The sequence below is a fragment of the Lissotriton vulgaris genome, chromosome 2_1 (assembly GCF_964263255.1).
Source record: "Lissotriton vulgaris chromosome 2_1, aLisVul1.2, whole genome shotgun sequence".
Taxonomy (NCBI): Eukaryota; Metazoa; Chordata; class Amphibia; order Caudata; family Salamandridae; genus Lissotriton; species Lissotriton vulgaris.
Window position 1 is genome coordinate 2106900484 of NC_141687.1, and position 18484 is coordinate 2106918967.

At 47.6% G+C, this 18484-nt stretch overlaps 1 protein-coding gene across 5 annotated transcripts in view; it reads right to left on the minus strand.

Moving 5' to 3' along the window:
• ZNF280D (zinc finger protein 280D) overlaps nucleotides 1-18484 on the minus strand; it is a 761599-nt gene that overhangs the window by 528525 nt on the left and 214590 nt on the right. The window lies entirely within an intron of this gene.

Consider the following 18484-nt stretch of genomic DNA (forward strand, 5'->3'; position numbering starts at 1 on the left):
ACCATTCCACCTTGCATCTCTAATCTGTATGATAGAGGCACACATGGCTAAACCACGTGTGCCTCTAAAACGCTGCCCTAACCACATAAGCGTCTGAAAAACACATTCCTTTATCACACATATCCCTTTAGTAGTCATTCCCTTTTCCATGAAATTGCATGGTAAAGGCATAACTACTAAAGGGATATGTGTGGTAAAGTTTACACCCAAGATAGGGCTCAATCTCCCAGACGTTACCATCAGGGTCTAGGGCAAATCCGGTTGGCACTGACCAGCTGGACTCTTCTTTTCTGTAGGCTTCTTGTAGCTTTTTTTGTTCTTGGAGCTTAAGGGAATACTAGCCAACAAGCAAAAGAAGCCCACTTGCCTGTAAGGAGATCAAGTGGTAGCTGGTCCAGCCATTGGGGTTTCTATTCACACGTAAAACAGGCTCAGTTTTTCTTGAGTTCTAGTCTTTTAGTTGAGCAGGTGCAGTCCTCCGCCTGTTTTCCACAGGCCCAACAGGGCTCTGAAGAGGGTCTGCAGGGGTACAAATTTTACCTTTGGCATTAACGTGTGGGTGAGGGAGACTTCCTGTACAATAGAGAAAAAGTTCACAGAAGCAACCCTTCCTACTCTAACATAATTCCTGGGGATTTGGCACTAAACAATCATAAAAACTGTCTGCCCAAAACCAAGATGTGAAAACCCTTCCTTCCGCTGGTCAGAGGTGTGGACACACCCTGAGGTGAATCCATTATAAATTATAATGAGTAACTACCCCGGGAAAACTGCTTCAGCAACAGGTTTTTCCTCTAATGAGCTTGGTGACACTCTTGCTATTTAGACAATGGCAGATCTAGGTGAGAGCTACATCTGCAGGGGCGGTCTCTTTGAAGCATGTGCACTTGGTCATATCCCAAAGGCTATCACGTGAGGAGGTCGCACCTCCTCCCAGCCATGGTCTTTTTATTTCCTTTCCTGGAAGCAATTCACCCCACCCAGCAGGCAGCCAGGTGGAGATTAACTCTGTATGGGCTACTAGAGGCTTTAGTCAGAAAAATGCAAACTTTCTAAAAGTGGCATTTTCAAAATACTCATTTTAAATCCACCTTGATCCATCAGTTTGGATTTTAAATTATTATTAGTGTGGTTGAGGCATGGTGTTAGCAATTCACATACCAAATTCACAAGTTATACATTATAAATTGCTATAGTGTTAGCCAGTGTTTTTCTATGGGAATGCCAGCCTTGCAACAGTGAAAACGACTTTAGAGATTTGTCACTGTCAGGACATGTAAAACAATTTCACATATCCTACTATTTTTTGTCTATCATCCACCCTTCCCAATGGGCATTTAGGGCTTACCTTAGGGGTGATTTACAAGTATGAAAAGGGCAGATTTGGGTCTGGATGAAGGTTCCTTTTGGAAAATTGAATTTGCAATTTTTAATCTTCACACTCAGACTGCAGGGGCAGACCTGCAGACATGCTTTGCACTGTAACTGCAGTCATGGCAGAATAGATAATGCAGTCCATTTTTAACTAATAGGCCCTGGGTATCCAGAGTAGCATAGACTAGGGTCTTACACATAATCTAAATTTGCCTATCAGGTATCAGCCAATTACACAGATTATTTATGGGTCAGATCTGATACACTGGGTGCTAGACGTCAGTGACCAGGGCACAGAGTAAATAAACCAGCTCTAAATTTTGCACAAAGTGGGGACAAAAAGTAGTGGGGGTAATCCCACAAAAGAATTATGCTACTTACCCAGTAAGCATCTGTTCTTTGCAAGTGGAGCTGTAGATTCACATGCTTAGCACACTCCTGCCATCTATTGTTGGGTACGGGTGTTTCCAAGTTGTTTTTTATTTGAAGAAGTCTTTTCCAGTCACGAGGTAAGGTGACACCTCCTTTCGGTGATAGTACGCATCAGCATCAACTCCATTATTAGATTGTTTTCCCGCAAGAGGGTAAAAATGGAGTAAGTGAGTGCAGTATAGAGATGTCCATGCGTATGTAATATCAATAGTGAGAACTGCAACAACTACAGGTACCCGGGCTGGTGGGAGGGCGCATGCCAATATACAGCTCTACATGACAAGAACAGATGCTTACTGGGTAAGTAACAATCCGTTTGAGTCATGTGTGCTGTAGATACACATGCTTGCATAGACTATACAGCAGTATTAACCTAAAGCTGAGGCTAACCAGTAGGTGTTGCAGTTGTTTGAAAAAGTGTCTACTTTTGCACTGCTTGCCCTACATTGGCTTGTTAACACACCAACACAAAAGTGTTTGGTAAATGTACGTGGTGAGATTACTTTTCTTACACAGTGCAGTATGCCTGGATACTGCAATGGGACATCTCCTGTAAACAGGTAAGTAAAATCGTTTTTGTTAGTATAATTTTAAAGAATTTCTTTAGGTTTTCCACGCTTATTGACTGTTTTAATAGAACTGGTTCTTTGGCTCCATTTGTTAAAGGAGCTGTAGGTTCTCTGATGCGAGTTTGTGAGTGCCTGGTGGAATATTGGGAGGATTGCTGGTGAGCTCGAGCAATAACCATGTTGTATAATGTCTAGTACCCATTTGTCTGAGGTTATCGACTGCCAAATGTGGAAAATTAGCTGAAGTCTTCCATCAACAGGTGTTACATGATCGGGGGAAATGTAGTCAATTCGCTGCTTATTGGGGGAAGGGGAGTTACGCATTGGCGTGCTCTTACCCCTAACCCTGAAATGATATCCTCTGTACCCTCCTCTATAGAAACCTCTAGAATGAATAAATTGGGTTTATAAATCGTTAAATACCCAAGGGTGTCTTAGCGCTGGGCGAACTGGACGAAAAAGAGGAGGCAGCAGCCAGGCAGATGACTCGCCAGACCCTGGAGATAAGTTGGCGGAAATAGCCAGGTCCTTAGCTGCTTTCTTAACAGCTGCAGCCTGTGTTGGGAGCAGAGGGCCAGCGGGAGGGAATTCCATAACTTTACCCCCTGAAATGTCAGAGTCCTCCCATCGCACTCTAATCGATTGATTCTCGGAATCTGAACCTTGTGTTCTGTGCTGGATCTCAATATTCTACTTGACGTATACCATGTATATGGCTCCTGAAAGAAAAAGGAGGCCCGTTCCATGAAGTGCCTTATGCATTAGGCACAAGGCTTTAAACAAGATTCTCCTCTCGACAGGGAGCCAGTGCAAGCCATGTTGTAAGCGCGACACAGGTTTGAACTTGGGAATGTTTAAAAGTGTTCTTGCCACAGCATTTTGGAGAGACTGACGTTTTTTTATTGAATATTTTGGAATGTCTAGGTAAAGTGTGTTACAGTAATCTAGCTTTGACCTGACTAGGGCCAGCATTACGGTCTTCTGCAGTTCAGTAGATATAAACTGAAGTATTTTTTTCAGAATCCGTAGCATATAGTAACCCCCTGAAGTTACTGCATTGATCTGAGCACTGAAGCATAACTTGGTATCAAAGATGACTTCAAGATGTTTAACCTTCAGAACTGGCTTTGGTAGATCTCCCAACTCCTGGGGCCACCATGATGCATTCCAGAAGGAGCTTTTCATTCCCGAATAGCAATACCTCGGTCTTCCCAGAATTTAGCTTAAAGGCAAATCTCCTCCATCCAGCCTGCCATTGCCGACATGCAGCTGCGAAAGTTATGAGTGTCATATTCAACCTGTGATGTTACGGACACCACAATCTGTGTGTCGTCGGCGTAAGAGTACAAATAGGCCAAAACTGACAATAAGCTGAACCAGAGGGATTACGAAAACATTAAAAAGCGTTGGGCCGAGCACTGTGGGACCCCACATGAGAGAGAGAAGGGGCTGGATTTAACCCCACCCAACTCAACCCTCTGTTGCCTATTTTCTAAAAAGGAGTTCAACAACAAAAGTGCTGTGCTCCTAAACCCCAACGTATGTAGGTGTTTTCTCGGTCTGAGGATGTACTTTTAGACCCTCACCTATAAAATGAGTTGCAAAAGGAGCCTCTGTTTGATGGGGACTGAAGAGCTCCCATGGACTTTGCCATGTCTGTGTCCTTTTTCATTTTTGATAGGGTCTCAACTACTTGAAGTCGAAATAGATGTTGCTTGTTGGGTATTTAAAATAGACTGCTGAACCTCAGGTTTAAAACCTGTAATTCTAAGCCAAGGATGTCATCGTAGGAGAATGCTGGTATTTATTTCACTTGCTGCAGTGTCAGCTGCATCAAAAGCACATCCAATCGAGGAATTCGTTATGAGTTTGCCTTCTTGTACTAACTCCTGTGCTTTCTTCTTGTGCTCTTCTGTGAGGTATTAAAGTAGGTCTTCCAGCTCATCCCAGTGTGCCCTGTCATATCTAGCTAGTAAGCCCTGCATGTTGGCAATATGCCAGTGGTTAGCTGCTTGAGCAACTACCCTTTTACCCAATGCATCGATCAATTTAGACTTTTTGTCTCGGGAGGTGCATCTGCAGAGATCTGGGAGTTTGCTCTCTTACGAGCATTTGAGACCACTAGTGAGTCTAAAGGCAACTGTCCTTTCATACAAATGGGATCAGATGGAAGGTGGTTTGTTTTTGTTGTCAACCCTAGGTGTTAGAATGCGGCCACGAACAGTGTCCTTAAATATTTTATCAGCATGTCTCATCATGCCCTTTAATAAAGGAAGACTCTGACGTAGTTTTTCAAATAAAAAGTCGTCTTCTAAAGACTTTGTATAATGTGACCGCATGATATCATGCTGCTCTTTAAATCATCTCTTGATAAGCTACATTATCATCTGGAAGTGAAGGCTTCGCCGGGTATAAATCTGGATCATTATCTATGGATGGATCAATATTATAGTCATCCCATGAATCAGTTGGTAAATTACTTTTGTCATCGTCATCATCTCCTATATCAGGCTGTGTATGAGGAGATCCCTGAGGTGTTACGTGTAGAGGATATGAGCCTGGCATTTGTGGTAGTGGTGAAGATGGTGGAGGGGACTATGGAGTAGGATGAATAGGGATTGTAGCCATGTCCTTTTTTTCTTGAGAGGAAATTTATAATTAGTGTCCTTTGAACTAACTTTCCTTTTGGATGGTGTTTTTGCCAAAATATGTCCAGTAGGGCACACACACACTCCCATACCTCCTCGCTCTACAGACTCATTGGTTAGGCCTCTCCCTTTATCAGAGCCCTAGCTAGTGTCGAAACGATGGGTGGGTTGGTGAGTGGAACTACAACTGGAACCCATGAGGGGCAGAGTTGCAGGATATACTTGGGGTATGGCTTGGCTAGCTGCAAGATGGCCGCACTCTAAGTGGGCTCTGCCGGCTAAGCCAATAATCCGTAACTATCCTGCAGACTACCGAGGTGCTGCCTCTCCATACCGGGTCACATAGCTTGACCTCACCTCAGGGCTTCTGTTGCTGCCCTCCCGGGCCTCCACGAACGCCGACATTTCTGCTTGGGCCTGGTGCACCGGCTAGGCCTCGCGGCTGACGTTATGGGGGAGCTCGGCCTCAACTGCTGAGGCTTCCTTGCTCCAACATTCTGCCTGATCGGCTTCTAGTGGACCGGTTTCTCTCATCGGATACCTGCTACTCTGCTCCTCCGGATCCGGAGAGTCACCTTGGGACAGTGCCCTGCGGCAGGGTGAAGGGCGCGCGCCGCACTGACGGGCTTGGGCCAGCTCTCCACGCGGGCGCCTTTGTCCTCCTCCTGGTGCCTGCTGCCTCGGCCTCCCTGCTTCGGCATAGCAATGGGGGCGGTGCGCCTCCCAGCTTTCCAGCGGCCCCGCGGGCGTGTGCTCATAGCTGTGTTCTCTGGCTCCTGGCCGTGGACGTCTGAGCCCCCAGCTGCCTGTCCTGCCGACCAGCTGCTGTGCTTTTGCAGCCCACGCCTCCTCTGCTGCCTGCACGACCTAGCGCGGCCTAACACCGGGAGTGCTCTCTCCTTCACCCTGACACGGACGTGCCGCCTGCAACACCGAGCTGGCCCCTCATCAGTTTCTCCTAACTTGTTCGATCCCCCGCTGGGCCTGGCTCTGCAATGGATTACTGGCGCTCTACTCCTTCACTATGCCTTCCCCGCGGGCTCCTACAGACTGACACTATGTTGGGACGGGGGAACTCTCTCCCCAGTGGGCCATCACCTCCATTGCTCAGAAGCCACCTGCCTCACAAGGACCCGCTTTAGAACATTCTGCCTGGTGAGCCCAACCCTGGGAGCTCCTCACTCGTCCAGGCCTCTCATCTCTTACTCAGCCTGCCTGACCTCCCCAGGATCTCATGGCAGCACGCTGCAGCCACACCTGCCCTAGCCAGCTATGCTGCTTCGAACAGCCTGCCTCTTCTTCGCTGGGCTTCCCTCCCTGTTTAGCGCCGAGACTCTCCTCGTAGGCCTGGTCGGCCACGTCACACTTGCTCCTGCTCATCTCCCCAGGTGCCCTTTCTCTACCCCTGCCTATCCTGCCTGCCTTGGCCTGCGCATACGCTGCTCCGTCACTCCCTGACCTACAGGGTGCGCTGGTGCTTGACTGTGGGGCGCACTGATCCAAAGCAACCAAAGATAGTTTTCGACCAGTGAAAATCATCACAACAATAGGGGGCAGTCACGGAACCTGGCAAACTCGCTACCCAGCACGAAAATGACCCTTCTTGCGAGGATGACCTTAAAGCTAACATGCCCGACGTTAATTCACAGAAAATATGACATCAATTGACCTATAGACCAATGAATTGAACTATGGTTTATATTATTTGAATATATTGTCATCCATACCGAGAGTTACTTTGTCAAATTTAGACAAGGATCTGAGTACATTAATCGGAATAAGAAAATTTGTACACTTTGTATATATATGTGACGAATGTTTTGTATTTTTGTGTCAATGTTTTAAATGTCTTGTATTCTTTTTGCACATAAAATCTTTGTTTGAAAAGTAAAAATAGTAAGTAAAAGGGTAAGAAACACCCAACAGACCTAAGAGCAATATTGGTTTGTTTTTTCCTTCAGTAAGAGGAGTGAAAAAGAGTGTGGTTGGTACTTGTTTATTTTTCCCAGATATTATATGGTCCAAACAACCACAAGTCCCAGGGCCTGACTCCATTTATTATATCAATTCACAGACCTTGGCATCACTGCTCAGCTTGACCAGCTCTCTATCCGCCTTGACACTGTCAAGGCACGAGTGTACTCATGATACACGCTTAACTCAAGTCGAGGCTAGAGTGTCCGACGAGGAGGATGCTGCCGCCCGGGAACACCACGCTCTTGAACAAATGGACACAGTTTTGGAGCTCATTAAAAACAAGAATGAGGATTTGGAGGCGCGCTCCCACAGAAGCAATCTCTCCATCACGGGAGTGCCTGATTCCTCTAACATAGCCAAAATTGAAGATTTTGTTGAAAATCTGAGCCGAGACCTATTCAGTGATGTCCTTTCTCCAGTATTCATCTTCAAGCGTGCCCACCGCTCTCTGGGACCCTTGCCTGCTCCTGGTCTTCCAGCTCGACCCATCATCGCCAAACTACTAAATTTCCGGGACGCGCTCCTTCGAGCTGCCAGGAAAAAAGGAGAAATTTGTTATCAGGGGAACTTGAACTCTGATTATACAATGGCGGTTAAAGATGCCTGCCGCAAATTTCTCCTGGCCAAACGTCTGCTGCAGAAACACATCTACTCCCTGGCGTACCTGGCCAAGCTGCGCGTCAGACACAGCTCGCAGGTCCACACCTTTCTGGAACCCAAAGCGGCAATGGCAACGCCAACGCCAAGAAACTGGACAAATCCCAGCGCTCCATTCCCTCCGGCTCTCAAGCGGCTGCAACCGACAGTCTAAGTGACAATGACTGAGAATTACCTTTGCTCATATACTCCGATCCCTTGCACTAAGTGGCACAAACTTGCCCTTCCTGGTCCTCGCTTATGTTGTCAATCCATTGTTCCTAAGTTGACTCACTATGACTGCCCTCACGCTCCCCAGCTCCTGGATCCGGCTACCCTGTTCTGCTGATGGAACTTTTGTTATTGTACCAGCCCCCATTGACCTGCATTTCTCTCTCCTTATTTATGCAGCACAGTCATTTGTACCGCATTGCATTGTTATTTGCTTACCTGGTTGGTCCTGGGTTTTGAGGAGCTATATCGAGTCCCCATCCCCTTACCCTGCAGTCCACCTTTACCCATGGCTTGGCCACCCTGCCCTAGCAGCAGGGGCGTACGCAGCATCGAGCCACGTCTCTACGGGATGATTCCCTTTGTTCTCACTTTGCTTGTTCTCTTTTTAGTTGGGGGTTCCCTGGGTGGGTGGGGTTGGTCTCTCAACCTGATTGGGGGGTTAGCGTGAGAGGTGGGTTATTTAGGTGCTGTTGCCTCTCCGAGGCCTGTTTTCTCTGTTTTTCTTTTCGGACCTATTTTGTACCGTACTGTCTGAGATGCTGCTCTTTGTTCTGCACACCACATCTTACACCTCTCAGGTTCTGCTGTTGCACACGGCCCTATCCGGCATTCTCCTTCTTAGCACAGCTCTATGACGGTCAACTACACTCTGGACTTAGAATGTCCGAGGCCTGAACGATTATCGAAAGGCCCGCCTCGTATATGCGCACCTCATTAGCCACAAAGTCGACATTGGTTTCCTCTAGGAAACTCATCTGATCCCCGCAACCGCCTTCAGGCTCCACTCCCGACACGGAGACGAAATCCACTCCTCCTATTCTAGCTATTCACGCGGGGTGTCTATCCTTTTACGTAGAGGGCTCCCCTGGTGCACCCCCAGTGCCATCACTGATCCCGAGGGGCGTTTTGTCATTCTGCTTGGTACACTCTCAAACCAGCCATTGATCCTTGCTTCGGTTTATGGCCCTAATTCTGATAACCTCGACTTCCTTGCGCAGGTATGGCGACACATATCCTACCTGGGCCCGCTGCATTGCTGTGGGGGGAAGGGAGGCGATATTTTAACATTACACCCTTGGCCGCTTTGGACTGCTCTGGGCCCGCGCTTTGCATCCACCCTCCACCTCCCTTCTGCGTTCCATACGGGCCGACAATTCTGTTAGATGCTTGGCGCCATATCCACCCGGACGTGCTCGAGTGCACCTGCATTACAGGCACTGCTGGCTCCGCCTCGACCTTTGGATCACAACCCGTGATGCATATGCCTGGGTCACATCGCTTGAGCACATGATGCGCACCCTTTCAGACCACGCACCCGTAAGTCTCAGTCTGATCCCCTCGCATGCACCAAAGCGGATATTTGCTTGGCGCTTGCCCCCCAAAGCGCATCGCAACTCGATGTTCTGCGCCGAAATCCAAACTGTAATAAAGAACTATTTCGAACTTAATGCCGGCTCGGTGGACTCCCTCTCTACACTTTGGGAGGGCTTCAAGGTGATGGTCAGGGGCGAATGCATCTCTAAGTCAGGTGTAGTGCGCTCTATCCGTGGCACTCTTGAGCGCCTGGAGGGAGAAATTGAGGCCCTTGATTCTCAGCATTCGGTCAGCCCCCATCCAGACACTTTCACAACTCCGAGGTAAACTCTTCGAATTCGAACAAGAAGCTGACAGGGAACTCTCATTTTTGAGGAAGGAGGCAAGAGCGCGTCACTGCGGTGAGGGTGAACGTCCCGGTAAAACCCAAGTCAATCTTCTACGATGACCTCATGCTGCCTCCTACATCACATGTGATTTATTTTCTATTCCACTATAAGGCATTAAACTGAAAAAGACGTCCCGCGCTGCTAGGACGTTCTCGAACCTTGTATAAATTAGATGCCCATAGTGTGTCAGTCTTAAAAAACTCTCAAAACGAAATATGACCTAAGACTGATTGTTGAAAATTCTGGTGTACCTTTTTAAAGATTGAAATTCATGTTTATGTATGTAATGGTCATGCAAACCATTGTTGTTATGATTTTCCATGCACAATTGTTTTTTTGAATTATGATTTATGTGTAAGAACTGCTTCAGGTTGTGTTATAACCTCTTACTGCAAATGTACAAGTAAGATAAACACTTGAAAAAAGTTAATTAACAATGAGTCTCTAAAACTACATAACAGAGCTCACACTTGCTGATAAATAAAAAAAACAGCGATTGAACCCGAGACCAGGCAATCTTTATTTTATATTGTAAACTTGTCCTGCCTGGTCCTGTAGGACAAAACCCCTCCAGCGAATACAGCCTCCTACATCACGACACTGCAGGACGGGGGTTCGGAATGCACAACCTCTCCCACTGAGGTCATTTCACAAATCACTGCCTTTTACACTCAAATCTCTACCGCCGAGCCTACTCCTTCACACGACTTCCTAGACCAGTACTACGACACTCTTGAGCTCCTCTGGCTGAGCAATGGCCATCGGGAATACCTCGATGAACCCTTGTCTAAGGAAGAGACCCTGGCTGCCATCAATGGTCTGCCTGGGGATAAGGCGGCCGGCTCCAATGGTCTGCCTGCTTCTTTCTATAAAACATTTGCGCTCGTCCTCATCCCGCATCTTGTCGCCATGTACAAGGACTCCTTCAAATCAGGCCGTTTCCCCCTCACTTCGCGAGTCCCTGCTGACGCTGCTTTTAAAACCAGACAAACCCCCCTGAGCTTCTGGACTCATATCGCCCCCTATCACTTATTATTACCGACAATAAGAACTTCGCCAAGCTTCTGGCCTGCCGCCTTTTGCCCCTCATGCCCGATTGCTCCCCAGGATCAGTCCGGGTTTATCCCTGGGAGCGTAACAACACATAACCTCTGCAAGATCTTTGGGTACTCCATCAGATCAACTACGCTCTACTGGCCGTGGTGGCTCTTTTATATGCCACCAAGGCATTTCATACTTTCGAATGGCCCTTCCTTTTTTAACTCCTTCCCAGTCTTGGTTTCAGACCGGTTTTTCTGCGCTAAGTTCATCTCCTCTACGCCTTCCCAATCAGCCGACTCCGATCAATGGTCAGATTTCAGAACCCATCCGAGTCTTGAGGGGCACTAGGCAGGTCCACTCTCGCCTATGCTTTTTTCTGTGGCCATGGAGCCCCTTGCAGCCAGGCTCCGGCAGCACCACACTCGGAGGGGCCTAGGCTTTGCAGCCCAAACCCTGGTCGTCTCAATGTACGACAACGATGTCACGCTCTATGTACGCCATCCGCAGGAGAACCTCTGCCCCATGGTCCGTGAGGTGGTGCGATTTTATTCTATTCTCATTGATGAATGCCACTATGCCCTCAACTCCAGACTACCCTTGTGTGGGTGTCTGAATCAATCGGAATATGGAGGAACTTTGGAGAGCCAATTTTGGCAGGGCAGTTGACTGGCTGGAGACCAAGATCCCCCTCTGACGGTGCCAACCTCTATCCCTCGAGAAGATAGTAGTGCTCCCGAAATTTCTGTATTTGTTTCTGAATGTGCCCATCCCTATCACTTCTCAATTTTTTTGCACTCTCCGTTCCCTCATCATTAACCTTGTTTAGACAGGGCGTTCGCCCAGAATCTCGTACAACACCCTCATGCTTCCCCTTGCGAGCGGCGGGATGGGTGCCCTGGATTTTAAATTGTGCGCTCTTAGTGCTCAGGCCAGCTTCCTTCATTTCTGGCTCCATCCGACGCCGTTTCAGCCTCAAGTGGCGGTCGAAGCCGATCTGGCTACCCTCCTTTGCCTCTACAGACTACGATCTTCACCCCTGCTAAGCCACCATGTGGAGAAATCGACAAGGTTGAGACCCTGCGCTGGACTGTGGACGGTCTTCGCAAATATTCGGGCTCGGGCTTGCTCTCTGCCCGTGCCATGCCTGTTGCAGATCACCCGGCTTTCCACTCACTGCACACAGCAGGAATGGAGTAGAGGGAGGCTGGAATGGGTCTGACCACCCTATCTGACCTCTACCCCAGTGACAATTTCTTTTCGCTACCGGCTGGGTCTGGCCCTATGGACAACAAAATGGTGTACAGAGTTCCCCCGGAAGAGCTCAAGAAATCAGGCTCAGCCTGTAATTCTCTCTCGTGATATCTAGACAAGGGGTGAAGAAAGGGTCTCAAGTGTGCAGTGTAGACCCATATTCCAGAATGAAAAGGTACCTCACACAGGCTATCAACAGGACCACAACTGTAGCCCCAGTCGATAGTTGTCCAGCCTCATCATCGGTACCCTGCTCCTTCGGCAGGCTGGCGGTGCAATGCCCGTCGGGCAGCGATGAAAGCTGCACTTTTAGTGGAGATCTTTAATTCTGGGCCAGCGGGTGTGTGCGTGTGAGGGGCCAAAGGGAGTGTAATAGTGAGCGTGGTGGTGAAGTTAAAAGAAGTCAGGGAAGTCCTGTTGGTGAACAATTTATTGGTCAGGCTTCCTGCTTCAGTAAAAAGGAAAGGGGTACTAAGGGGTGGCAAGTAATGGAACCAACCCGTATTCAACCCTTTGTGTGCAAGAAGTGGTCAACATGTTTCACGCCCTAAGGGCGATTCATCAGGACCTGGGTGCTCATAAATTACTTGGTTCCTTAAAAGTTTGTCAGGACACCAGTATACGACCTGAAGTAGTGTCGTATCGTAATGGTTCCACAGAGGGGACCTTCTGGAACCCTAATGTTTCTCCTAGAAACCTCACGGGCCATCCAAGTGGGGCCAGCAGCGAAATGAGGGAGCCCTCTAGCGTCGCTGCAGGCAAGCTGCTCTGCACCTACCCCTCCCACAGGAAACAAAGGTCTGGACAGCCGGCGAGGCCCTATGGACACATTGCTAAATTACCAGCGAAGAGCGTCCTGTCGAGATTTGCATTCCACGTTCCCGCAGCCCCCTCCTTCAATGACTGCCCTCGACCTGACATACACTTCGCCCTCTCCTCATAGACTGGATTCTAGGCTCTATGCCACCATGCCAGTTGCCTCCTCTACCCCTGCTGATCACACCCGCATGGCCTGGAGTGAGGACTTAAGTATTGAGCTTTCTCAAGAGGACTGGCTGTACTGTTGTAAGCAGACTAAACACCTGTCTCCTAACTACCGCTTGCGCCTGATCCGTTTTAAATACTTACACCGACTGTACCGTTCCCCCACTCAGTTATTCAGAATGGGGCTAGTCCTTAGTGATAGAAAGTCTCAGGTGCTCATCCCCTGCGGCTGACTTCTCTCATCTGGCTTGTGTCCTTTGGACTCTATATACTGGTGCGACTTGTGCACCATAATTATAGAGATAACCACTCGGCAAAATAGGCGAGATCCCCTGACCTGCCTACTCGGCTTGGTGAGACAATGCCCCGATGCCTCCCGCCACCTCACGGCTATGCTCTTCGTTCTTGCACACCATAGAGTTGCTATACATTGGGGTCGGAGGCCCACGCCCAAGGCAAGTGCATGGCTCAAAGTTGCTGCTTGATATAAGACTCTTCTTTCAGAATTTTGGGAACCAACGCCAGCTACTGGTAATCTGCGCCATATATAGGGCCGTTTTGTTGCGTACCTCCTCTCCCGGAAGGCCTCCCCCTCTGCGTCCTCTCCCACACTCCCCGCCGGCACTCTGCCAGCGGCGGTCGCCGGTGATGGTTCATAGGTATCTCCTCCCTTCCCCTGCCCGCTGCTGTCCTATCGCCGGCCCCACGCCCCCATTCTGCCCCGACTGTTGCCTCTTGCTACCATCCCATGCTCTGCATTCAGCTAATGTGCCTCTTATCCCACGGTATGCCGCCCTTGTATCATTGCCTCCATGCTGTTTATGATCAATTCAATGTTTCTATTTCCTTCTCTCATGTGCTGCAACACGGTTTCATACTGTAACCTGATGTGCACGATTTTCAATAAAGGTCTTTAAAATAAAAAAATTTAAAAAAGGATATACTTAACTTCCTTTCGGAATTGACAAATGCTGGCTTATATTACAGGTCAGTAAATAATTTTCGATCAGCTATTTATGCAGGTCATGCGCACTTGGCAGGTAAGTCTGTCGTCATGCATCCTTAGTCTGTAGATTACTCAAATGTATCAGAGTTGCTTAGCACTTTTTGTGAATGTCTTAGTCATTTTGCGCTAACTGGAGCATTGGCCGGACAACTCTTGTCTTGTAAGCAGTTGTTGCCTAAGTTGACTATGTTTCTATACTTGGTGTCTTGTTGCAGAGTCTCAGAATAACTAAAATGTTTTATAGATTTATTGATTAAACTGCTTTTCCACATAATAAATTGTGTGTCCGGAGAGGTCTTAAAGCACATGAGGAATGTACTAGGGCTATTCGTTCTGCTTAAAAAACCTTTCAAACCGGGTCAGCATGGGTCAAGTGGATCATGGCAGAAGCTGGTATTGATGCAAGTAGATTAGGAGCTCACTTTGCTAGGGAAGCGATGGCTACTGCAACTCTCTTATCAGGCTCCTGATAAGAGGGCATTCTTTGAATGGTGGATTGGCCCTATGATTATACATTTAAACATTTCTACTACAAACCGGTCATGCGTGTTGCTACTTCTGTGGTGGATCACTTTTATAAACATTTTTTTTTAAAGCATAGTCTGAGCCTCTGGTCCTGACAGAATTAAAAAATGTCTAGCACTCGCAACAAGAATTGTCGATTCCGTTAAGGACATGGAAATGAGGATTATCCCATTTGAATGAGGAGCACACATAACTACTATATTCTATCTATCTATGATGTTCGACTACCTATCATCTTGATTCACATTGTTATTGGTATAATGTCCAATTGTTGGTTAACAGGTTACACTATACATTGTATGTTGCTGGAGCTGCCCATTTTATATTTTCCCACCACGGATTATGACAAGGATTACCATTTTGTTTTCATGTTCCAAGTTCGGAGCACAAGCAAGAATTTGGAAACAACTCACACATTTTTTTGTTCCAGAAGAGATTGGAGTCCATTGCTTTCCAGTGAGAATGGCATTTGCAATCAAGGATTTTACGTTCCTGAATGGTAAATGTTTGTTGCTCAGTTTTGATGGCCTAAAGTGTTAGTGCTTAGTTGCCTTCAAGAAGGGAGGTGTGGTACTCAAGGGATTAATAGTTTGTTTTTTGTTTTATACTGTATTTTTATTGGTTGGTGTTTAAGTCAGTAAAAAGAAAGAAAGAGAATGTAGAAAATGTTTAAATCATTGTTGTCAAATACCATGTGGGAAAGAATCTGATAGCTGGTGCCAATGAGAGGAGGGTTGGAACTCTAGCCCCCGCCACTGGGTTGGTTAGATGGGCTACCTGAGGACTCTGGTGGTTTTCTTAGAGAGTGCCATCACTCCTCCCCCAGTCTCAGACCAGCCGAGCACTGCCCCGGCCCGCAAAACTGCCTCCGCATGGAAAAAATAAAATGATAATACCATTGCGTTATCATTTTATGTTTTCTTTTTTGCAGTGCTGAAAGGTAGTGGGGCGATGCTCCGATGCCTTAGCAGAAGAGTCACCCCTGGTTGGTAGATGACGATAATCCAACTCGATTATAGGTAAAGAAAACAACAAAAAAACTCATTATTAAAAAAAAACAAAAAACTAGAGTTGATCACCAAAAAAATGCAGATAGCAACTTTGGTAAATAAAGAAGGGCGAGCTCTTGCCACTACACTAGCCAACAAACCCCTGCTTCTTGTGAACCACATAGACTGAAATACTAAAAACTACAAAAACCACCAGCCATGTCAAATGCCTCAATCAAGCTTTATATAATGGTTCAAAGGAATGAGCCATAGACAGACAGTACAGGATAGAGGCCCCATGGAGGAGAACGTTTTTCAGGTTAGCGAGAAGGCCCTTTTTTAACCTCCCAGACTGCCTTTAATGACTGGTATGGTGGAGAAAGACTTTTGCAAAGGAGTCTACCTGTATGCAGTTAAAGGAAAATTGTAGCTATGACGTGCCAGGTCTAGGCATCTTCCTTACTGTTGATCCCTAATGTTGGCACCACAACAAAAACCTCTTCCACTTAAAGGAATATGCCTTTCTTGGGGGAAGTGCCTTTTGGCTTCTTTAAAAACGTTCACATACATCTGATGGCAGGCTCAGTTGTCCACATTGTACAATCTCGGAGCAAAGCTGCAAGGTCATGGGGAGGGGAGAGGGGTGTGGGGGGGGAGAAAGAGAAAGAGAGAGAGAGACAGACAGAGACAGAGGTGGGAAGGGGGTTGGGGGGGAAGGACCTGGAACCGGTTCCCACTTGTTAGTTTTATTAGTGCATTGTGGTTGTAGACAGAACAGGAAAGCCTGCAGGATAAATGGCCAGATCAGATGTCAAAATCAGTGCTATACTAGCCACCCCCTCATCTTGCATCAAAGGGCTTAGAGGAGTACACCGGACCCGCAATGGAGATGTGATGTAGGAAGCTGGCTCTGTACATGCTATACCAAAGTGAGGTATAGTGTGCACAGACTCCAGTAGAACCCCAAAGGTAGGCAGAGTTAACAGTAGATAGCACCTTACTCTCTAGTTGTGGTAGTGTGGACAAGCAGCAAAGCTTTATCAGAGGGTAGTGTTAAGCATTTGTTGTACACACTCAATCAGAAAATTATTGTCACACACTCAAAGGCTGAACTCAGACTAATTTTGTTTGTATGAACATATTATTTTAGTGATTTTATTTCCTAGAACCAAGCAAGACTTGGCACAGGCAAGTGATTCTTAGTAGGAATAATGCAGTTTTGAATTGCAGTTGTATATATACTTTGGTTTGGTGACAGTTTGAATTACTGGTAATGCAATACTGTGGAATACTGTACATATACTTTGTATTGAATTTTTACTAGCATGTCATGTAAATTACTTTTCAGATAACTTTTCTTACACACTGCAGTATTCTTGGATACTACCCTGGGACATTTCCAGTAAACAGGTAAGTAAAAGCATTGTAGTTATTCGGTTTCAGTTTAAAAGGTTTTCAAAGGTTTTCAAACTCCACACAGATCCTATGGTGGAAAATAGAGGTATCAGTTCAAAGGTACGTATTCAGTTGTGGGAGTTGGTATTCTTGGGGTAGACTAAGGGGGTCCCCCAGGGTCAACGATGGACTCTTGTTACACCCTCAGTGGCACTAGGGCTGCCTGGTGCAGAGTAGAGGGAGACCTCCTCGTGGTGTTGGGCCACTAACTCGGTGCAGTGCCCCTAAACACTAAATTTAAGGGCGTTACAGTAGGTAAAGGGTTAGGACCAATGGGTCCCTTCCCTGGGGTGGCCTGATTATGCCACCCTCTAGTGGGAGGAGGGCATAAGCCTCACCCTGGTTGCTGCCCCCGCCCCATCTGCAAGATGGCAGGGACTGAAAAGTGTGCTTCACCTCGCCTCCCCCACCTGAGTTGGCAGAGGTGGGCACACCTCCCTTCCTCACTTTGTTTTCCAGTCTAAAGTGGGGGTCATAACCAGTGGTGACCAGTTGCTGGAAGCAGCAAAAGACCTGGTGAAGCTCACAAAGGCGGGCAAGCCTTTGAAGCTTCCCCCTCATGGATCCTGCCCATCCCAGGGGAAGAGGCTTGGCACCTCGTCCCAGGATGTGCATTGTTTCAGACCCCCAAGAGCAACAGGCTCCCGACCAAGGGGTCCAGAAATGTGTCTGGTGGTGGCAGATGAAAGCAGCCACTCAGCCTGGACATTAGTGGCAGGTCTTTTTTCAAGGGGCATCTCTAAGATGCCGTCTGTGTACATTTTTCATTAAATCCCACACTGGCATCAGTGTGGAATTAATGTGCTGAGAAGTTTGATAACAAACTTCTCAGTTTTCAGTGCAGCTATTGTGGTACTGTTATTATTATTATTATTATGTTTCTTATATAGCGCCTGAATCGACCCCCGAAGGGGTATCTCCGCGCTTGCCTTGGGAACCCGTCCTGGCTTTTCCCTGTGAGATAGCCCCTACAGGGCATCCCCAAGGTGAAAGCCAGGCATCCCGCCGCGGGGGGGCCGTTGTGGAGATTAAGCAAGCTTAATGCCCAGAGTTGCAGAGTGTGAACCCATGATTAGGTCAGGCACCGAAGCGAGAATTATCGAGTCCATGGACATTTGAGCTCAAGACCCTGCCGCGTCGGGAATTGAACCCTGGTCCCGGGTCGGACCTCTGCTTCAGGGTCTGCCTGCTCTAACCAGTGAGCCACACTTCTCCACTGTGGAGTTCATAATGATTAACTCCCAGCACCATATACTCTTAATGTCCACAAATGGACTTGGACACTGTAGGGCTCATAATCCTGTACCCTCACCACTGGTATAGGACACCCAGCTAGGAGTGACTGATCTATGCCAGGGCAGTGGGTTGTCGGCATGGCACACAAGGAGGTGTGCCATGTTAACTCTTCACTTTGTTCTGCACTAAAACACACAGCCTGCAAAGGCAGTGTGTGAGTGCAAAGGTACAGGGTCTCTAAGGCTGGCACAATAAGTGCTGCAGCCCTCAGAGGCCTTCCCTGGTCACAGTGCCCTGGGTACCTGGGGTACCATTTACCAGGGACTGACCTGTTGCCAGAGAGTTCCAATTGGGTTTTGTCTCCAATGCAGTTTTAGGGAAAGCACATACGCCCAGAGTACCCGATTGACAGGAGCCTAGGCAT